Below are 19,309 nucleotides of genomic sequence, written 5' to 3' on the forward strand. Positions count from 1 at the left end.
ATAGATGAAGCTAATCATTATATATATATATATATATATCTATATATTCATTTTCACTCAAAAGTCACGTGTAGTAAAATTCTGGGGCCAATTAAGTATTAGAATTTCTAAGATCACTCATCATCCACGTGATTTGTCATCCCAAATTCTCAATATCCAAATCCAGTTCAAAAAAGTATATTTAAGTCTGATATCAAGGAAATGATGCATATGGTAGGAGGATTGATTGTAACCTTTTACCTATTTTGGATTGGTGATATGAATGAATTTAGATCTCTCATATAACAATTATGGATTAGTGATATAGGCAAAGATTAAAGTATTGGTATCGATTTCCGTATCAGTCGGCCAAAATTAAGATACGTATCGGAGGGTATCATATCGTGTTGGAGATACGCTAAAGATACACATATAAATGAATAAGAAACACTTTTTTATACACTTTTATATAAAAAAAATTAGTTACAAAAATGCTATATATAACATGTATTATGCATAAACAGTAAATTGAGAGTATCGCACTAAGAATCCAAAGTTTGTAGTTGTCCCATAAATGTAAAATCATAGTTCCCAATCTTGATTTCTACATTAGTTAGAGAGAAAAATGGTTGACCGCAACTTTGGAACAAACACACCTCAAAAAATTGTGTTTTTCTAAAAAATGACCCATTTTCGTCATTTTATGACCGTATCAGTACGTATCGGTGTTTATCGATTAATACATATCGATACACATCGATACGTATCGATATGTACCGATACATACTGAAACATATATTTCACTTCGATTTTGAATTTTCCATAGAGTATCGATACGTATCGATGAGTATTGGTGCGTATCGGTGTGTATCGGTGGTGTTTCGATGCGTATCGGTATGTATCGTAAGATATGTATAGATATAAAAGGGTTTTAAAAATTCAATGTATTGTATCGATCTGTATCGTATCAGTAAGGGCTGATACGGATACGTATCGATTGATATGGTACGATACAGACCGATACTTTAAACCCTGGATATAGGTGGATTGTAATAAAAAAAAAAGGATTGATTGGTACCCCTTTCCGTATTAAATAGGATACCCAAAATACTTATTCCATTCAATCTACACGTATTCTACTGCAAACCCAATACCACTTTTCCACATAAGAATATCACCATCCCAATGATCTCGGTTGACTAATACTAATTATAGGGATGAGCTAGATTGTATAATATTGTGCTCTAATATATGATCACTGTAATTGTGACCTCAAAAGCACTGGAACATGGTCCTTAGATAATCACATGCAAATAGTGGGACATTTATAAAAGATAACTCCCTCCCGGGGGGTTAAGTGATGTTTTATTATTATTCTTCAGGCCTTGCTCCCTATCCATAATAATAATGCTAATGAGTAATGATCATTTTTGGGTAAAAATGATAATAACTACTTGTTTATTTGTTGCTCAATATAGCATACAAAATATTTGTAATAAAAATGACATTTACAAGGAATAATAGTAAAGTATATAACTTCAAATCGAGGATGTAATTTGGAGAAAGGGACCAAGCTAATGAGAGTATGACAATAATGTTGACTACATTGCTGTTGCCGGCACTTAACGGCTTGAGCTTTTGGGATTAGTGGTTGTAATAGGAATCTGAGTATTCAATCCCTAGAAAGTGCAATAGGGTTCCTTGAAACATTCTCCCCTTGGTGCGATAGGATTGTGCATCCACGTGTATGTGTCACGTGCAGGGCCGTGTGCGTACAAGCCTTCATGTGCGAGGGTGTTGATATACAGACCCTCCTCAGAACCCACAGTGCCAGGAGCCTCGTGCATTGGTTACACCCTTTTTTATTTGGAAAAACAAAAACAAAACTATTTAACACAAAAAAAAAAGACCATATATCATGTTCTACATTCTAGATGATAATTACCTTGATCCCTTAAGAACCATATAGAAGAGCACCAAAATCGTCTGCAGGAAGACGGTGAGTGGCAGTGAGGATTCAATGGCTAAGGTGCATGCTAGGACCTTCCCAACCATTGGATCCTCACTGTTGCTCACCATTCAATGCAGAGGATGTTGCTCCTATAGAAGATAAGAATAGATCACATGGAGTTCACAATTTTCATGAAAGATAATAAAGACTTGGCTTGTTATAGGAGTGGCAATTGGTCGGGCCGGGCCGATCTCGGTAAGACCTAGTCGGTGCCTCGCAGGGCTATAACCTTGGACATATAATAGGTTGGGCTAAACGTGTCGGGCCAAGTCATGCTTCTAAACGGGCCAGGCTAGTAGAGTGCCCGTCGGGCTTACCCCTTGCATGATGTACTACCTGTTTATAAACGGGCCGAGCCACGTTTACTAATCGATGCAGGTCAGTCGGTCTTTAAATAGTCGGGCCCGATCAGTCTAATCAGTGCGGGCTTGGGATCGACACCCCTAGCTTGTTATATATCGGGGCAGATCAACTAGTGTCACCCTGGGGATAAATAGGTAGTTCCTTAGTGTAAGTGCCCTCAAATTTCCTAATATAATCTGTGGGCATATATGGGCCCTCAAAACACAATATTTTTCTACGGTAGTCTGATTGTCATCTAATCAATATCATTAACACACAACTTTCTTGAAGTGGAAAAAATAATAGAATAAGCTGGACCGTTTGAAAGTGTCGATTAAAAAATTGCAAACCAAAACAAAACCTTTAATAACATTTCATTTTTCTAAACCATGGTAACCCCCCCCCCCATACGATTGATATGGGATCATAAAACACACACACATCTTACTACTTTTTTTTACTTGTTAAATGGACCACCAAGGGACAAAGGATATTTATCCAAATTCCAAACTCTAGCTGACACTACAAAGGCATTATGGTCCCACAAATCAAAAGAAATAACACATTGATTATATGTGGAGAAAAAAAATAAAGAACAAACTGGAATTTTTTACCAGTATTTAAATCTACCAATGTGGCCACAAGGGGTACCAATTCTAGACAATAAAGAAAAGACCCAAGACAAATAGGAAACATGGATTGAGAGTGAATAATATCCTATGGGGGAGGAAGGTCTATGTTATACAAGTCAAGGATGTAAACAGGTAGTCGAAAAAATCATATTCGAGTTGCATCCCTATCCATTTAGGGGTATTCATACCCGATAAGAGGATAGCATGATCCGATCATATTTGAACCATTTACATTTGAGCCCGATTAGGGCCTGACCTAAGATTTCTGACATTAAAGGCGGGTTAGGGTTGAAAAACATTGACTTTGGGTTAGGGTTGGGCTAGGCCTGGGTTGAGGCCTAGGCCTAACCTCAACCCATGCCTAAGCCGGCCCAACTCAAACCGGCTCTGATTTTAACCTCGATTTATATAATATAATTTAGGGCTATCATCCTATCCTTTTATTCAAAATAATGAAATTTAGGTCATAGTTTCTTATGGTCAGAAATCAATATCGATGACCACTGATTCCAATCCAAATCAAGCGATTAGGCAATCCGATTTCCAATTTTTGGTGAAAGAACCAATCTATTTGGGAGAAGCAAAACTAATATTTGATTCACATGTAATTTGTTATAGATTGGGGATGTGTTTGAAATTTAAAAATTAATTTAAAGTTAAATTATAAATAAAGTCATTCATATGGTATAAAAAATAAATAATTAAGAAACATGTCCTAATGTGTAAATTACAAGAAGTTCTTCTCCACCTGCGAACCAAATTCTCCACTACCAGACCATGTTCTGCAATGTTGACTTCAAAAAAGCTTCTCCAGCAAACGAAAGGTTAAATGAGCGGAACATACCCGACCATGTTCTGCAATGTAGGACTTTAATTAAATTAAGTAGATGGGGCGGGAAAATTGATCAGTTGCAGGTAGATGGGGCGAGAAGAGGCAGCAAGTGCTGGAGACGAAAGTGAGTAATCGAAGAGGAAAAGTGAGTAACCGACACTCCCTCCACTGTTTTCATGACAGTAGATTTACCTTAATACCCATAAAATACAAACTTTTAATAAGTTTTCATTCAATTCACTAAAAGTGAAATGACAATTTAATCCTTAAAGTGGCAAAAATAATGATTATCTATTGATGGACATAAAAGAGAGGTTACAACATATTGTAACCACCGAAGTGACAAATAGATTAACCCTTCAAAATAGTCAAGTATTCGCTTTCTAGCCATTAATATTGTTGGCAAACTAGGTTTTGACTAGGAAAACTAAGCCGAATTTGGTCAAAAGATTAGAAACCTGGTCAAGAGTCATGGAGATTCGTCCTGTATTAAAAAATGACAAGACTGGGACCAAATCATACCGAGTCATTCAAGACTCGTTTGTTTTGCCTGAGTCACAACGAAATGGCCGATTCTTGTCAAAAGTTTAAGTCGGTAGTTCTAAACAGTTTTAAACTAAAATATATTCTAATGATATTAAATGTTTAATGATCGAAGTCTTCTGTGTGGAATCTAGCGACTATTGAGTGTATACATCTAAGTTTTAATTAAAAAACATGATTTATGACCATGACATCTCCAAGTCGGATCTTATCACTTTCATCCAAGAGATGATGAATGATGAGCTTCATAAGAAAAATAGAAAATTTGAAAAACAAACACTTTTATTCTATCTTGCCTCATTTAATTTATTTATTAATTATTTATTTAGATTGCTTGAAAAAGACTAGTATGGAAATAAGAGGGAAATTTGACGTGACTCACTTGGTTTTCTGTGACTTGCTCCAACTCACTAGGATTTAAAGAAGACGAGTCGAGTCACAAAACCTTGTTTTCCAACAATCCATTATGCCGCCAAAATTGGGATTTTTGAAATATTCTATATTTTATTTTATAGAAAAATAAGCCTGAAAGGCACCGTGGCCCTGTGCCTAGGCACAAGGGGGCAAAATGACTGTTCAACCCCCATGAAATGTGGAAATATTGTCGTTGTCGATGCTTCTACATGTGCTCCCATTGGCCCTGTGCTAGTGCATGAGCCACAACCTTTTAAGGAACCCTCTCCCTTTATTTTATGTCATTATGCCGTCAAAATAAAATTATATGCCAAGGAATAGATACGAACCATTAAGAGTGTCAATTATTCCAATGTTACATGACCTATTAAAGTGTAAATGTGTAATTGTATTCTATCTGCCTAAACCGATTCTGAAGGACGTTTGACATAATCCCCATTGAGGGTATTTAGGGAGCATGAAGTTCAAGTCAAGCCTCTTTTGTTACATACTCATCTATTTTAATCCTAAACTACATTATGACATGATCCTTAATAAGGGTACGTAGACATTTTTATAACAAAAAATATATATATATATATATATATATATAAAGTAAGACTAAGAATGGTTTAAATAGAAAGAGATCAGCCTCCTGCTGGGCAGGGCTGGGTGTATAAAAGTTTCTTAGCACGTAACTTTAAATCTGGGTAAACCATCCAGTGAACTTATTCCCGACATGCAAAAAGGTTCATGAGGTAATAAAGAATTTTATTCAACCAAGGGAATATTCACTCTTATCACAAAACGCAATGGAATAACAAAATAATAGATTATATATCAGATCATGTAATCTTACCCTGAGAGTTCAAGGTGCAAGCACAAAATGAAGAATTACATGCTAGATGATCCAAACCTCTACAATTCAAATCCATACAACATAACTGGATTGAAACATCAATCAAACATAAATGTAGAGCACTCCACGGCAATCATGTTGGGTTATGTAATACAGATTCTAAAAAGAATATATATTTCTAAACTGATAATAAATTAATGGGTGAGAAGTATAAAATAAGATACAAAGACCATTCCGTTCAGCATTATACTAAAAAAATAAATAAATAAATAAATAAGACAATAAACAACATTAAATATTTAATGGAACAGGTTCAGACTGTAAACAGAAAATATTTGAGTTCCAGCTTTTATTCCGCGACTTAACAAGGTTGAAGGCTTTCCAATATTTTGAAGAAGGCAGCTTCAAGGTCTTTGGCGATAGCTAACTGCACCAACACAAGGTTAAATCACTTTCGATTGTCAAATTTATATAGAAAATATTTGGAAGACGATGGAATTGGCAGACCATGTTCACAGTCGAATCTATTCAGTGTAGTTGAAAATGAAAGAAATACATCTCCACAGCTATTACCTTCTTGGTCTTCTCACAGTCTACTTATTCACAAAGAGTCACCACCCAACATATATCGTCAAATAAGTTCTAATATCAAGTATTAGAGCATTCCGACAGCAGCCAGTGTGATAGATACACATGAAAATTTGAACTTTTCAAGCATGTGGTCAAAACAAACAATTATGCTAAACTTCCTCTTCACCAATGAGATAATACAAAACAAAGCAAACTGGAAAAATATATAAAATCCAGTTTCCAAAAGTTCAGATAAACTAAAAAGCATTTAAGTACAATGCATTGGCCACTCCACCATATATAATGGATCAGATTGACTCTCTTAGATACTAACAGAGGTTAGATGATCTGACCAATCTAAATTCCTTTGAACTATGCTTGTACCTAAAACTTCATAGATCCTTTCCTTTTTCTTCTTCCTCTTTTTTTATGGTGAGGTGATATCTATCAAGTGAATAGCTTCTCAGCTACCTGAGAAATCTCAATTTTGTCAACTATTTGAGAGATTCCTCAAATTGAGACCCAACTTCAAATTAATTTAATCTCCAATATCCAAAAAGTATTTTGTGGCCCACAATTAGGATTTGCAAGATAAATTTCTAATCAGTTTCTCTAAATGGTATTCCAATGCAAAGATTCTGAAGCAAAATAAACATCTAAGTAGAAGTGGAACTAAATAATACTGCCATAAGGATTGTTGACTGTAATTATTTCCAAAGGATATTTTTATGTGATTTATGCAAAAATTCAAAGGCAGGTAAAGCAACAAACATGAGAAAATAAGGTAGAGGGTACAAATCTTAACCACACGGTTTTTTTTTCAAAAATTCTGTAAATAAAACCAATTTTGTGCTACACCTTCACATTAGAAAAGAGGAAAAAAAAAAAAAAAAAACAATATCATTTTCTTGAGCATCAATGTTATACAACATAACTTCAAATCCTTTTTCTTTTGAACTTGAAAATCGTTAATTGATGTTTGAAGCATTCGGTGTATTATCTAAAGGGTGTCCTCACTCAAAATACCCTTAAAATGCTTATTTCCTTCACATGATTGGGATGTGGAGCTACTACTTATCACTAAGGACTTTCTCTTTGTTCAAGGATCTAAACAGGATATGTTCTTGAGCCTTCATGCCTCAACTCCTTTTTTTTAAATTACCAACAAAATAGAGGTTTGAAGAGCTGCCGTGTGTGAGAGAAATAGTCGGATCAGGAACAGAGAGAATAGGAGCCCATGAGAGAGAGAGAGAGAGAGAGAGAGAGAGAGAGATGGATGGGGAAGGACTGGTATACAAAGGGAGCCATGAGACCTTGTTTTTGCCATAGAGATAGGAGAAGAAAGAAGATAGCGAGAGAACAGGCCTTAATGATCAGACATGAAGAGGTGATGAGAGAGAGGCCAGGCCTCCTTGCATTGAAGTGCTGGTGATGAGAGCGCTGAGTGGGGATGCAGAACTGTGAGAGAAGATAGACTACATGAAGTGCGGGAAGGAAAGAGGGCATATCAAATGAGGGAGGGAAATGTGAGGGTAATGAAAGGATATAATGTTGTGAACAAGTGTTTAGCGCCCTTGGTAGAGTGTGGAGAGTTCAAGCCCATCCTACGAGGCTACGAGGAGGTCTTAGGTTCAAGTCTCCTGATTCACACCTTCCCTCCCCCCTCATAGAATAGGATAAGTTAGGACCTATAAGAAAAAAAAAGGATATAATGTTTGGGAGGGATATTTCACGTGTGATGGGGAGAGGAGAGAAAGTAGTAATTTTATTATGGAAAGATGGTATTCTTGTCTACTAAGAAAGTATAGAGAGAGAGAGAGAGAGCAAGAGAGAGAGAATAAGGCTTTTTAATAGGAAGAAACTAAGGCAGCTTGGCCCCAGCCACAGATTCTCAGGCATACTTTAATTCATGGATGAATATTAACAAAAAATAAAAAAAACGCAAAACAAAAAGAAGGAATAGCAGCAAAAAATACACGGTATTAGAACCGGACAAGGAGGAAGCTCTTGTCTATTCTATTTAGATAAAACCTAACTTGACCATAGAGCTGCATAACTATCAAAGCCAAATGAGCAAAATGCACACTAGTAGCTTGTGCAGTTACTACCATTCCTATTACTTAACATATTTTCTGGTGTCAATGGAAGGATCAATAACAGATGATTCAGAAATTTGTTCAACACCAGTTCATTCTAGACATGCCAAGCCTTCTTTGCACAATCTGTAACAAAAAGAACCTTTCAAACCAAGGAGGAGAATTTATTTTTCTTTTTATCTGTTCTATTGTTGTTTTGTTCAATTCTGAATTCAAATCTCTGAAGACTCAACCAAACTTCTGAACTTGCTACCTCAGGTATAACAATGTAAGTCTTATTTCTTCTTCCATTGCTTTTATATATATATATATATATATATAGGGGGGTGGGGGAGGGGAGGTTTATGGATGATTTCTTCTTCTATTGCTTTCCTCTCTTTTCTCTCCCTTTGAGTGAAGAAGAACATCTTAGTCAAAATCTCAATCCTATCACTCTACACTGTAATTAAATGCTGGTCCAGCCACACCATGTTAAACATGTTTTGTGGGTACACACCATCACAAGTTAAGGGTAGAAACCTAATTGGAAATTCACGATCAAACAACTTCTTCACTTTTAGGAATCATACGTAGTCAATAATGCAGTTTGAACTTATTCTCATATAACTAAGCATGTAATCATATTTTTCTTCAATGAGATTTGGCAAATGAAATAAAATTCTGCACAAATTTTTTTCCCACCAACATGGTACACCCAAAGGAACTAATTGAAGGATATTGACCTTCCCAGTGAGCATCTTGAACAACAGGACTCCCATACTCCACCAATCTGCAGCCTTATCATGGCCTTTCCGAAGAACAATTTCAGGTGCCATGCATTCTACTGATCCACACATGGAGTTTGATCTTGTACTCTTATTAAATTACTTTGCCAGACTAAAATCGGTCGACATTGCCTAAAATCAAGAAGCCAAAAATGTGAACATGTGCATATATGTGTGTGTGTGTGAGAGAGAGAGAGAGAGAGAGAGAGAGAGAGAGAGAGTGAGTGAGATTCATAAACAGCCATTAGCACCTGGAAGTACTTTTCTGGTTTTAAATCCCTATGCATAGTGCCATTCGTAAGGAAGTGAAACGGAAAAAACAACCTCAGCTGTATATATGCGTGCTACATCCTCCCTGAAACAGAATATGAGTATCAAATTGCTACATATGTAGACCGTTTTCATTATCCACAAAAGAGAAGTGAAAGGTAGCTGAAAAGTCCATGATAATAGAGCTGAAAAAATAGGTGGCTGACCAATAGAAAATATAGAACAATGTACAGCCTATACTTCGTAAACAATTTAAATTAACATATCTCATTCAAAGGAACCTTTTCAGACAAGGGAAATCAAAGAAGTATAAGAGGGGGGAAGCGAGATTTGGCAGTTATCTTATTCCCGGAATGAAACTTATATGGGTAAAGGGAGAAAGAACAAAGCATAGATACCCAATTCATCTCAACTAAGAACAACAAACTCAGCCTTATCCCAACTTAATGGGGTCAAGTGGTCAACTACATGTATCCGTGCAAAAAAAGAAAACAAAAAACAAAAAGAAAAAAATGAAAGAAAAGGAAGTAAAATAAATAAAGTAAAAGGGGAGAAGCCCGGCATTAGCAAGTCAAGAAAATCTCAGCTAAATGGGGTCACAACTGCATGGATCCTTGCCCTCTAGTTGGCTCTATCTGAGGTCATACTTGGGACAATACCTACACCATGCATGTCATTCCTCACAAATTCTCCTATGGTCATTTTAGGCCTGCCTCTAGGTCTCTTCAATCGGAATCAGATCCCCCCACTCCTCCTTACTAGAGCATCCCTAGGTCTTCGTTGAACATGACCATACCACCTCAAACGACATTCTTGGAGCTTGTCATTGATCGGGGCAACTCACAAATCATCTCTAATACATTCTTTCCTTATTTTATCCTTCCTAGTTTTGCCACACATCCATCTTAACATCCACATCTTTGCTACATATGGATTATCTATATGACACTTCTTAATTGTCTAACATTCCGCCCCATCCATCATAGCCGATCGTAAAATAGATCTATAGAATTTTCCTTTAAGCTTTAAAAGTTATGTCGGTCACATAACACTCTGGTTGCACCTCTCCACTTCATCCATCCCATTTTAATTCTCTATGAAATATCATCCTCTACGTCACCTTCTTTATTTATAGTTGACCTTAGATATCTAAAATCGTCACTTTGCATTAACTCTCTTTTCTTAATTCTCACCATATCATTTTCCATCATAGGTGACTAAAGTCACACAACATATACTTTGTCTTTGATCTACTAATCTTAAAACCTCAAGTTTCTAGGGTTGATCTCCATAGCTCCAACTTAGCGTTAATCTCAGTTTTTGTCTCACCCATCAAAACATATATTGGCAAAGAGCATAAACCATGGGATCCTCATCTTGAATGCTCTTGTTTAACTCATCCATGATAAACACAAACAAAAAAGGGCTTAAAGTTGATCCCTGATGTAACCCAATTGTAATTGGGAATTCCTTGCCTTGAGCTCCCACAAATCTCATACTAGTCACCACGCCCTCATACATATCTTTAAGAGGAAATTACACTCCCCTCCCCTGTACTTTACCTAAATATTAATCACCTCCCCTCTACTTTGAAACCTATCGTAACCCTCCCTTGAAGTTCCTAGATGCTTACTTCCGTCCCATTATCACGAGTTATCACTATTAAGTGATAACATCAGCCTAACACTAACATTAAAATACCCACATTGTCCTTATTTTTTAGGAGATTCCTAAAACACCCTCCCCTCATGTTTTTGGGTTTGTGAAGCAAGTGACAAACCATAGTTGCCAAGGCGTCCATGCGGTTTGCCTGGGGCCTAAGCAATAGCCGCCTTGTTGCACTGCATGTCACCTTGTTTTCAAGTAAATGTTTTTAATATTTGTTATTTCATTTACTTAAGATATTATTCATAAATAAGCAAATACCCCATATTTAAATCCAATAAAAATAGTTTAAAAATCAAATTCCAAAAGGATAAAAAATCAACCTCCCAGTCTAAGAACAAAAACTAGAATTTGGTTACAGGGACGATTTTCAACTTTTAAATACTAGGGTTTTTCTCAATTATGAAAATTTTATAAATTCTATCATGTTAAAAAATTACTAAAAACCAAAAGTCAGGTAAAATAATATTTTGTTTTGATATTCATAAAATTATTTTCATTCAGGCGATTTTAACAGTATTCGTGCACTTAAAAATAAGTTTGACTGAAGCATAACTTTGTCAGTGCAACTCAGATTTAAGTAATCTTAGACTTGTTAGAAAGTTGGTTTTATGTTATAACTAATACAAAAAGTCTAATGTAAAAATAAAATCATTTGACCAATCAAACTTATTATAGAATAAGAGCATTTCTCTAAATGTTGATTTTTTATAACTTAATATGACTTAATGTTAATTTTTTATGATTTGATGTGGTTAAATGTTGATTTTTAATGACTTGATGTGGCTTAATCTTGATTTTTTATGATACAAGGTATATATAACTTACTAAATAATGTTAGAAAATAAAAAAATAAAAAATAACACTTGTTCGCCTTAAGGCAGACGCCTTCTCGCCTAAGCGCTTAGACAACCCTCCACCGCCTTGGTTCGCCTTGGCGCCATGACAACTATGTGACAAACCCTTCTTCAATCAAACGATGTCTTGCTTTTGAGCCTCAAATGGAATCAAAGGAGAGAAAAAGAAAGATCCGTACGAACTCTCCTGAACAAGGGTTTCAGATCAGATAGAAACTTCGAGCTGAACGTCAAGCTGAAGTTCGATTTAAACGAGAGAATTTTCTTCAATCTGAACGACGGTTTCTGAATCATTTTCTTCAACCAATAAAACCACTGAACAAAGATTGGGAAGACTTTTTGCTTGCTTCTGCAACTCAAGATATAATCTATTACCAGGTACTCTCTTTCTGTTTGTTTTCAAGTTGAAGATTGGATGGTGATGGTGATGAGCACATTTATGTGTGAAATCTAGTGTAGTAAAACATGCATTTTACATATTTAGAATGGAGCTTCCTTGGGCTTTACTCTCTTTTTGCAGGTTTTATATTTTCAAAGCCTTAAGGACTATCGGGCGCTATACCTCCAATTTTACACGTAAAGGGGTCCTATTTATTTACATGGTTGCAAAGATGATGAAATTCTGAGCAAGATGGACGTGTTCAATTGCAAGTACACATTCGTTGGGTCAACCGTACAAGTGATTATTCTTTTTGGGCCAGAAAAAGAATAATGAATCAGAACTGAACCGAGAAGCAGAACTAGCCCATCTGCAGTTGCCCCAAGGGTATAATGAATATTTCAAATGCCAACAAGGATCGATGGACCACATCCTCAAGTGATTGAAGATTCGTTTTTGGTAACAACTACCTAGCGTAGTTGGTGAGTTGCGGTGTGCAAAATCCCTTGCTTATTAAGAGGTCTCAAGTTCGAACCTCTTAGCTGCCATTTTGTTGAGGTTTTTTTTTAAAGATTTTCTCTCTCCTACTCATCACTTGAAGGAGGTCGACCAAGATGGTTGTATGCAAGTTTGAAGAAGAGAGAGAAAATAAAGAGAAAAAATAGGAAAGAAGAAAAAAAAAAAAAAGACAAGGGCATGGATGGAATTTTCCATTAAAATAGAATATTGTCCAAATCCAAGCAAGAAAAATCGGCCAAAGGGGGTTTCTTGCGCAAGAAGAGAGAAAAATAGAAAAAGGGAGAAAAAAAAGGCAAGAAAAATCGTGGGAGATCTCTGTCCACACGTTTTCTCTCTTCTCTCTCCTCCACTTAATCAACAAGATAAAAAAAATCAATTTTTTTTTAGAAGCTAAAATCGTTAGCTTCCCTCCCCCATTCTATATATAATAGAATTAACACAAGGGGAGGAGCCACTTCATTCTTCTTCTAGGGTTTATTCTTAGTTGATCTATCTCTTTCTCTAGTTCTAGTTCTAGTTCTAGGTTTATGCTTTAAACACTTTTGTAAGTTCTCTTTATTCAATTAATGCAAGCACTTTTGTTTTTGATTCAGTCTTTTATTTTTATTGTTTAAACAAATGAAATTGTAATTTTCAAGTTCTAGTTCTAGGCTTAGTTCTAGGTGACAAGAAGCTATGAAGCATGTCTTTCAAGTTCAATTTTTTTCTTCAGATTTGTTTTCTCTAGTACTAGAAATTTCAGATTTGGTTTATTCTAGATCTGGTTTTTAGTACTGGTAGTAGCTCAAATCGATCAAGTTTTCAGTTCAAGGGTTGAAGTTCAAGTAAGTAGGCTCCTTCAGTAGTCTTCTCACCCCCCTCTTATTCCCTCTTCTAACTACCCTTTCTTTCTTAATTTAAGATTTTAATTTCAGTCGTTACATTATTGCTATCCCTTTCCCCCAAGGTTCATGGCTAGTGCATGTGTTGGCTTTGCCCAACCTAGCCATAGAACTATCATTTTGTTGTTTTTATTTTAATTGTCTCATTTCCCTAAAGCCAAGTGGAGTAACCCTTATAAGAATGACTCTCTAGTCAAATAGGGAAGCTCATATTATGATGCATCCCTCGGGCTAAGTAGAGAAACCTACTTGTGAGTCTCTCTCTAGCTTTATCCCATTTCTTTTACTTTATTTTTATTTCAGCATTTTTTTCCTTCATTGCTTTTTAATTGCGTGGGTTGTTTATTTTCACTTATTTATTTATTTAATTTTAATTGCGTGGCTTGCGTGTTTAAATTCTTAGATGACGAATGGTTAGGACGTTATTTTAGATACATATATTTAGGATAGTAATTAGAATTAGATCACAACCATTAATCGGTTCACTTTCAAATTATTAAAAGAAGCAAAAAAATAAAGTGGCTGCTCTCCCTGTGTTCAACCCGTAGCTACACTGATCCGTATGCTTGCGGTTACATTTTAAAATCTCAAACAGATGGTCAGGTCAATTACTAAGAATTCGTGAGGCTGATGATGGCAGTTTAAGGAAAATCCTTAGAAAATTTCAGTTTCCGAGGAAGAAAAGAAATTATGGATAACTATATTGAAATTCATTCACTCTACTTCCCCTTTGTTCTTATTTCCTAGGAAGAAAAAAAAAAAATTCAATGCCTGTACTATTGTTGTAGCCTATAAGTGATCAAACTATCAAAATCACAGTACCCATTTCGTTCTTTCTTCGTCTTAAGCCTTTTTCTATTCTTTTCTTCCATTAAATGTGAAAGTAAAGCTCGCCAAACAGATACTAAAAGGACAGGAAACTTATCTACTACCGGAACTTAGCTGTCTAATATATTCTTTCATCTTCAGTTTCAAGGGGGTTGTTTTCTTTTGTTTTCCTGAGATCAATGTATCTGGCCTCTGATACAGCATGGTATAGTTCAGGTTTAGTCTAAATTTTATGGACAGTGTCAGTGGATCTTTGATCCAACTGTGAGTCATGTCTGGGAGACAAGCTTGGATTTGATTTGTTTTTTCCTTTCCTTAAGTCTCATACATCAAAGGTTCCAAACTAATTTTATAGTTGTACAAAACTATGAATCTTGAGACTTCGTAGATAGAAAAGTTCGTAGGGAAAGTGAAGGGAATTATAATTTGTGAGAGGAATCACTAATTCTTCTCCACTGTAATTCATGGAAGCTATGTAGTGGAAAGTGGAAGATAGAAATTGTTTCATCAACTTCCAAGAAATATGTCATTGGAAATCCAGTCACTTGGATTATTAGTTTGAATGTTTGATGATGAAATGGCCTTTCTTTTTCTCAAGATGAGTTAAACATTTCTTCAACTTGAAAACAAGCAGCTTCCACCATTTCATCAAATGAGAGAAGAGAGAATGACCTGATTCCGACTATGGAAATGTCTCTCACTCAGGTCTCCGCTGCCTCAGTCGCCGCTGCATCACTCAGGTCGTCGTGGTTCTCTCTTTCTCTACCCGAAATTTGATTAAAGAGGCTAGGTTTGGGGTTTTAGAGATGATGAGGGTATTCTTATCTTTTAATATATTAGATTTGGGGTTTCTGATATGATAAGGGTAAGTTTTTATTTTAATTCACCATCTAACACTGTTAGTGAATAATGGGACAGAAGTAAGCATCTTGGAACTTCAAGGGAGGGTGCTGATAGGTTTCAAAGTAGAGGGGAGGTGACTGATATTTAGGTAAAGTACAGGGGAGAGGAGTGTAATTTACTCTATCTTTAATTATATCCATATATTTACTCGATACCCCTTTCCTCACAAGAACTTGCCAGATTAAATCTCTAGGGACTCTATCATAGGCTTTTTCTAGTACAAGCAGGGCAGTAGCACCAGAAAGTCCGGTGAGAAAAAGTCCTCCAAAAATCACAGCAAACAACCCACGAGAGACCAGGTTCTTGGAAAATCTCCCAAAAAGTAGGGGCTTGGCAAGAAAGAAGGAAATCTGATCTTTCACACCAAAAAAATATGATCAGTCCACAAAAAAGTACTCACAATGATGTTTGTGACCCACCATAGAAGGAGAAAAACCAGCATCACGAAAAAAAAAAAAAAAAAGGAACCCATAAATAATCAAACCCCTATGTACATGGAAAGAAATTTCCTATGTAAGGACCAAAACAGCAAATTCTAATCACACCCAAAAAAAAAGAACGAAGAAGCAATCCCAGGTACTGAAAAGTGAAATCAATGTTTTGATACCATGTGACAGCACTAGAATTTGATATTCAGTAGCTGGACATTAAGAGATAAGAGATGAAGAGAGTGAAGAGAAATGCCCAAAGTTTAAGAGAAGATCAGAATTCTCCAAATCGGGTGTGGAGGAGGGGGGGACTACTTATATTAGTAAGAAAGATAAATTACAATAAAGGTCAGGGTTGTCTCTAAAGCTTATAACTTAAGTGTACTTTACACTTGAGGACAGAAATATAAAAGAACATTACAAATATAACCCTATGAAACTGACTCAACTTAACATGAACATCACTAAACTCAGGTATCTCTTCTCTGGAAACAAAAACTTTGAAATATTGGAAAAGCGTTAGGCTCCATGAGAATATATAAAAAGGCCAATTCCTAGAAATAAATATACATTTTTCAAGTATTAGAACATGTACCTTGCGGCTTCCACTTAGTTTCTTCCTCACTCTTTGTCCAACTGTCAGCTACAGAAGGGAAAATAGAAATTTGGCTCAAGCATATGATTCTTGTAAAGCACGCAAATCCATAAACTGAAGCAACAAATAACATGTTCCCTTGTTTGAGACTGTAACTCATCAATTGAGTCTACGTACCTCAAATTCTGTTCTAGCCGGCGAGTTTCATATGAAGAAACATCTTCATTTGATCCATTACTAGTAGACGCTGAACTTGTCTGTTTCTGCAGGCTACTTCGTGGTCTACCATTAGATCTCAACAACTTCCAAGAAAAAATTGTGGCAATAGCAAATCCTGCAAGAGCTCCAAGTGATCCAGCACTCTACAATTTAAGATTTTGTCAGTGTGCCCATGCAACTCATCGAATGGCTAGTTTTAATAATCTGCACAGTAGTTTCTCCGTCTTCATTACTTTCTTTTTTTTCCCCTACCCACTTCAGGACTAAAATACAGAGAAGGTTTTAGAGCATGTTTACAAGAGCTTCTCCAACTTCCGCTATTCAGATTCTGAGAATCCAATTTCTCCCTATTATGCAAGTTAAAAGGTCCTGTTCAATGAGATATTGGCATTTGGAATCATTAGCGCCAGAATCTGGAGAAGCTGGAGACCTCCTCCGCAGCATCTGGCTCCTGGTTCTCACACATAATCTGCGCCAGAAGCTCCCCCAAGTATGCTGTTAGATGGCCAAATGGAAATAAATCCACATATAGTTACTAGGGTTTGCATAATGAATTGATATATCTGTTTGATTTTTCAGCACATGATGTTTTGCAGAATGCAATCACAAGACAATTAAGGACTAAACATAACCAAATTGAACAAACTTAGATTTGAAGTTTTAACTGACACAGAGAACAGGGAATAAAAAATGTTCTTGATAATTTAAGTAATAGAGAAAGCACTCACTGTTTCACAAAACAGTCCAGTGAATCCCATTACGCATTTCTTAAGAAGTTTTGATGAAAAAATTGTTGCAAAAAACAGGTTTAAAAAAGAAAAGGGCTAAAATGCCTCTAAAAAAAAGGAGGGAAAAAATGTCAAATCAAATAATGTAAGATCTAGACTACATACAAATGGAGACTCATTCGCTTTAAGTGTGATCAAATTAATATGTCACCATATTAATGTAGAAATCCAGAGATGCAATATGATAACAGATACTAATTTGGTTTAGAAGTGCTCCAAGAGAATATCTAATTACAATATGAAATATGATAAAAAATCTCAACAAAAAAATAAACTCAGAAATCAAAATAAGGGTCTATGGTTCTGAAAAAGATATGCAATAACTTAAAACTAATAATCAGACTGACCTGAAACTTGAACAGATCGTTCAGGGGTTCATCATTTGCTGAGTGCTATTTCACTTAAAAGTATTCTGGCCAGATTTCAGGGTCTTAATTTAAAAACCTACATAATGCAGGAGTAGATTACAAGAAACTATCATAGCAATTTATAACCCCAAACAAGACAAATAGAACGAGGAAACAAGAAAATAAGACCATCAAATAAACCCCCAAGGATACAATACCCATACAGGAACAAAACCAGCCCAAAACCCAACCCGATAGGAGAGAGAAAGACCTGTTATCATAGTTTTTAAGGCGGTAAGGCGACGGAGGCTTTTGAGGGTCTTTCAGAGCGCCTTAGCGTTAAGGCGGGCATAAAGCGTCGCCTTATCAACTAAAGCGTTCATGTGTAATTTTTTTTATAAATCCAATCTATTTTGCTCAAATCCTAGTTGAATCCTATTACTCATATGTTAAATAAATATTAAAAGTTATATTTATACCAATGTAAGATATTCATCAAGAAAACAAATCAATAAAGTGAATGAACTAAATTCATCTTCATCAATCATCAATCATCAATCATCAATATTTAATCATCAATCACCAATCATCATAACATATTAACATATAATATAAATACATAATTATGAAACAAAATTATAAATATAAAGAAAAGAAGACATAAAAAATAAAAGTATTTATTAAACTTACCTCTATGATGCCAAAATAAGTGCTTAAGCCCTAAGGTCATCCACTATATTTCTACTCCTGTCAAAGAAGAATGAAGCTCACCGCTGCCGGAGCAAAATGGTCGCCTGAATCAGTGGTTCTTCCTAGTTCCTTGATTCCTTCTCAAATCCCTTTCTTAAAACCCTTGACAAAATCCAAACCCTGCTTGTGAATCGTGTTTTTGTTTTGTTTGTTTTGGTTATTTTTGGTGGAGTAAAGTTGATTCCATACATCTCAAGTGTTAACAAAACCATACACCTACCAATAAAAAATCCATATTTGGAATCTTCATCAAGTAATTTTAAAATGTGTTTAAGAAAAAAAAAAAACCCCCATAAGGCGCCACTTCACATAAGGCAGAGCACTGCCTTACCATCTCTAGACCGCATCAGCGCCAAGGCGCTAGTAAGGCGACGCCTTAGCAGCGCCTTAAAAACTATGGTCCTAATTGTTTCAGCACCTTGTAGGAAAAATTGTTGTTTATAAAACAACACTCATAATAATCTGTTCGTTGTATATGTATATTCCCATGTGCAGTGTGCTTAGGCAAATCATCTACCATGTTAGCTGACTTTGACACTCGTAAAAATTTGTGATTAGATTAAGAAAGCCTCATAAGTAATCCCCATAGATAGTAATTCTTGAATCTATTTGGTGAATATACTGCAAATACTCACATGAAAGTACATCAACATTTTCTATTTTTTCCTTGTAGGCTCCCATTGGATTCAACTGAAAATATTTTTAAAAGCAAAAGTAGTATAGGCTTCAAAATCATAAATTATTTTCTCAAATGCACTGTAAAAATTTGGAAGAGGACTTATATATATATATATATATATAACAATTTACATTTACTTTCATTATACTTAGAGATCATGACATGCATCTAGATCATTAA

At 35.6% G+C, this 19,309-nt stretch overlaps 1 long non-coding RNA gene across 8 annotated transcripts in view; it reads right to left on the reverse strand.

Annotated features, from left to right (window-relative positions):
- Positions 1-5,752: 5,752 nt before the first annotated feature.
- Positions 5,753-19,309, reverse strand: part of LOC122068513 — a 19,666-nt gene continuing 6,109 nt past the window's right edge. For 4 of the 8 annotated variants that reach the window (XR_006137140.1, XR_006137139.1, XR_006137141.1 and 1 more), the window contains 6 exons: positions 17,701-17,797; positions 16,524-17,060; positions 16,347-16,394; positions 9,273-9,376; positions 8,980-9,153; positions 5,753-6,018 (listed from right to left, as the gene is read on the reverse strand). This is a non-coding gene — a long non-coding RNA (uncharacterized LOC122068513). The remainder of the gene's footprint in view (positions 6,019-8,979; positions 9,154-9,272; positions 9,377-16,346; positions 16,395-16,523; positions 17,061-17,700; positions 17,798-19,309) is intronic. The other 4 variants (XR_006137143.1, XR_006137138.1, XR_006137144.1 and 1 more) reach the window with 3 other exon arrangements.

The sequence above is a fragment of the Macadamia integrifolia genome, unplaced genomic scaffold, assembly GCF_013358625.1.
Source record: "Macadamia integrifolia cultivar HAES 741 unplaced genomic scaffold, SCU_Mint_v3 scaffold404, whole genome shotgun sequence".
Taxonomy (NCBI): Eukaryota; Viridiplantae; Streptophyta; class Magnoliopsida; order Proteales; family Proteaceae; genus Macadamia; species Macadamia integrifolia.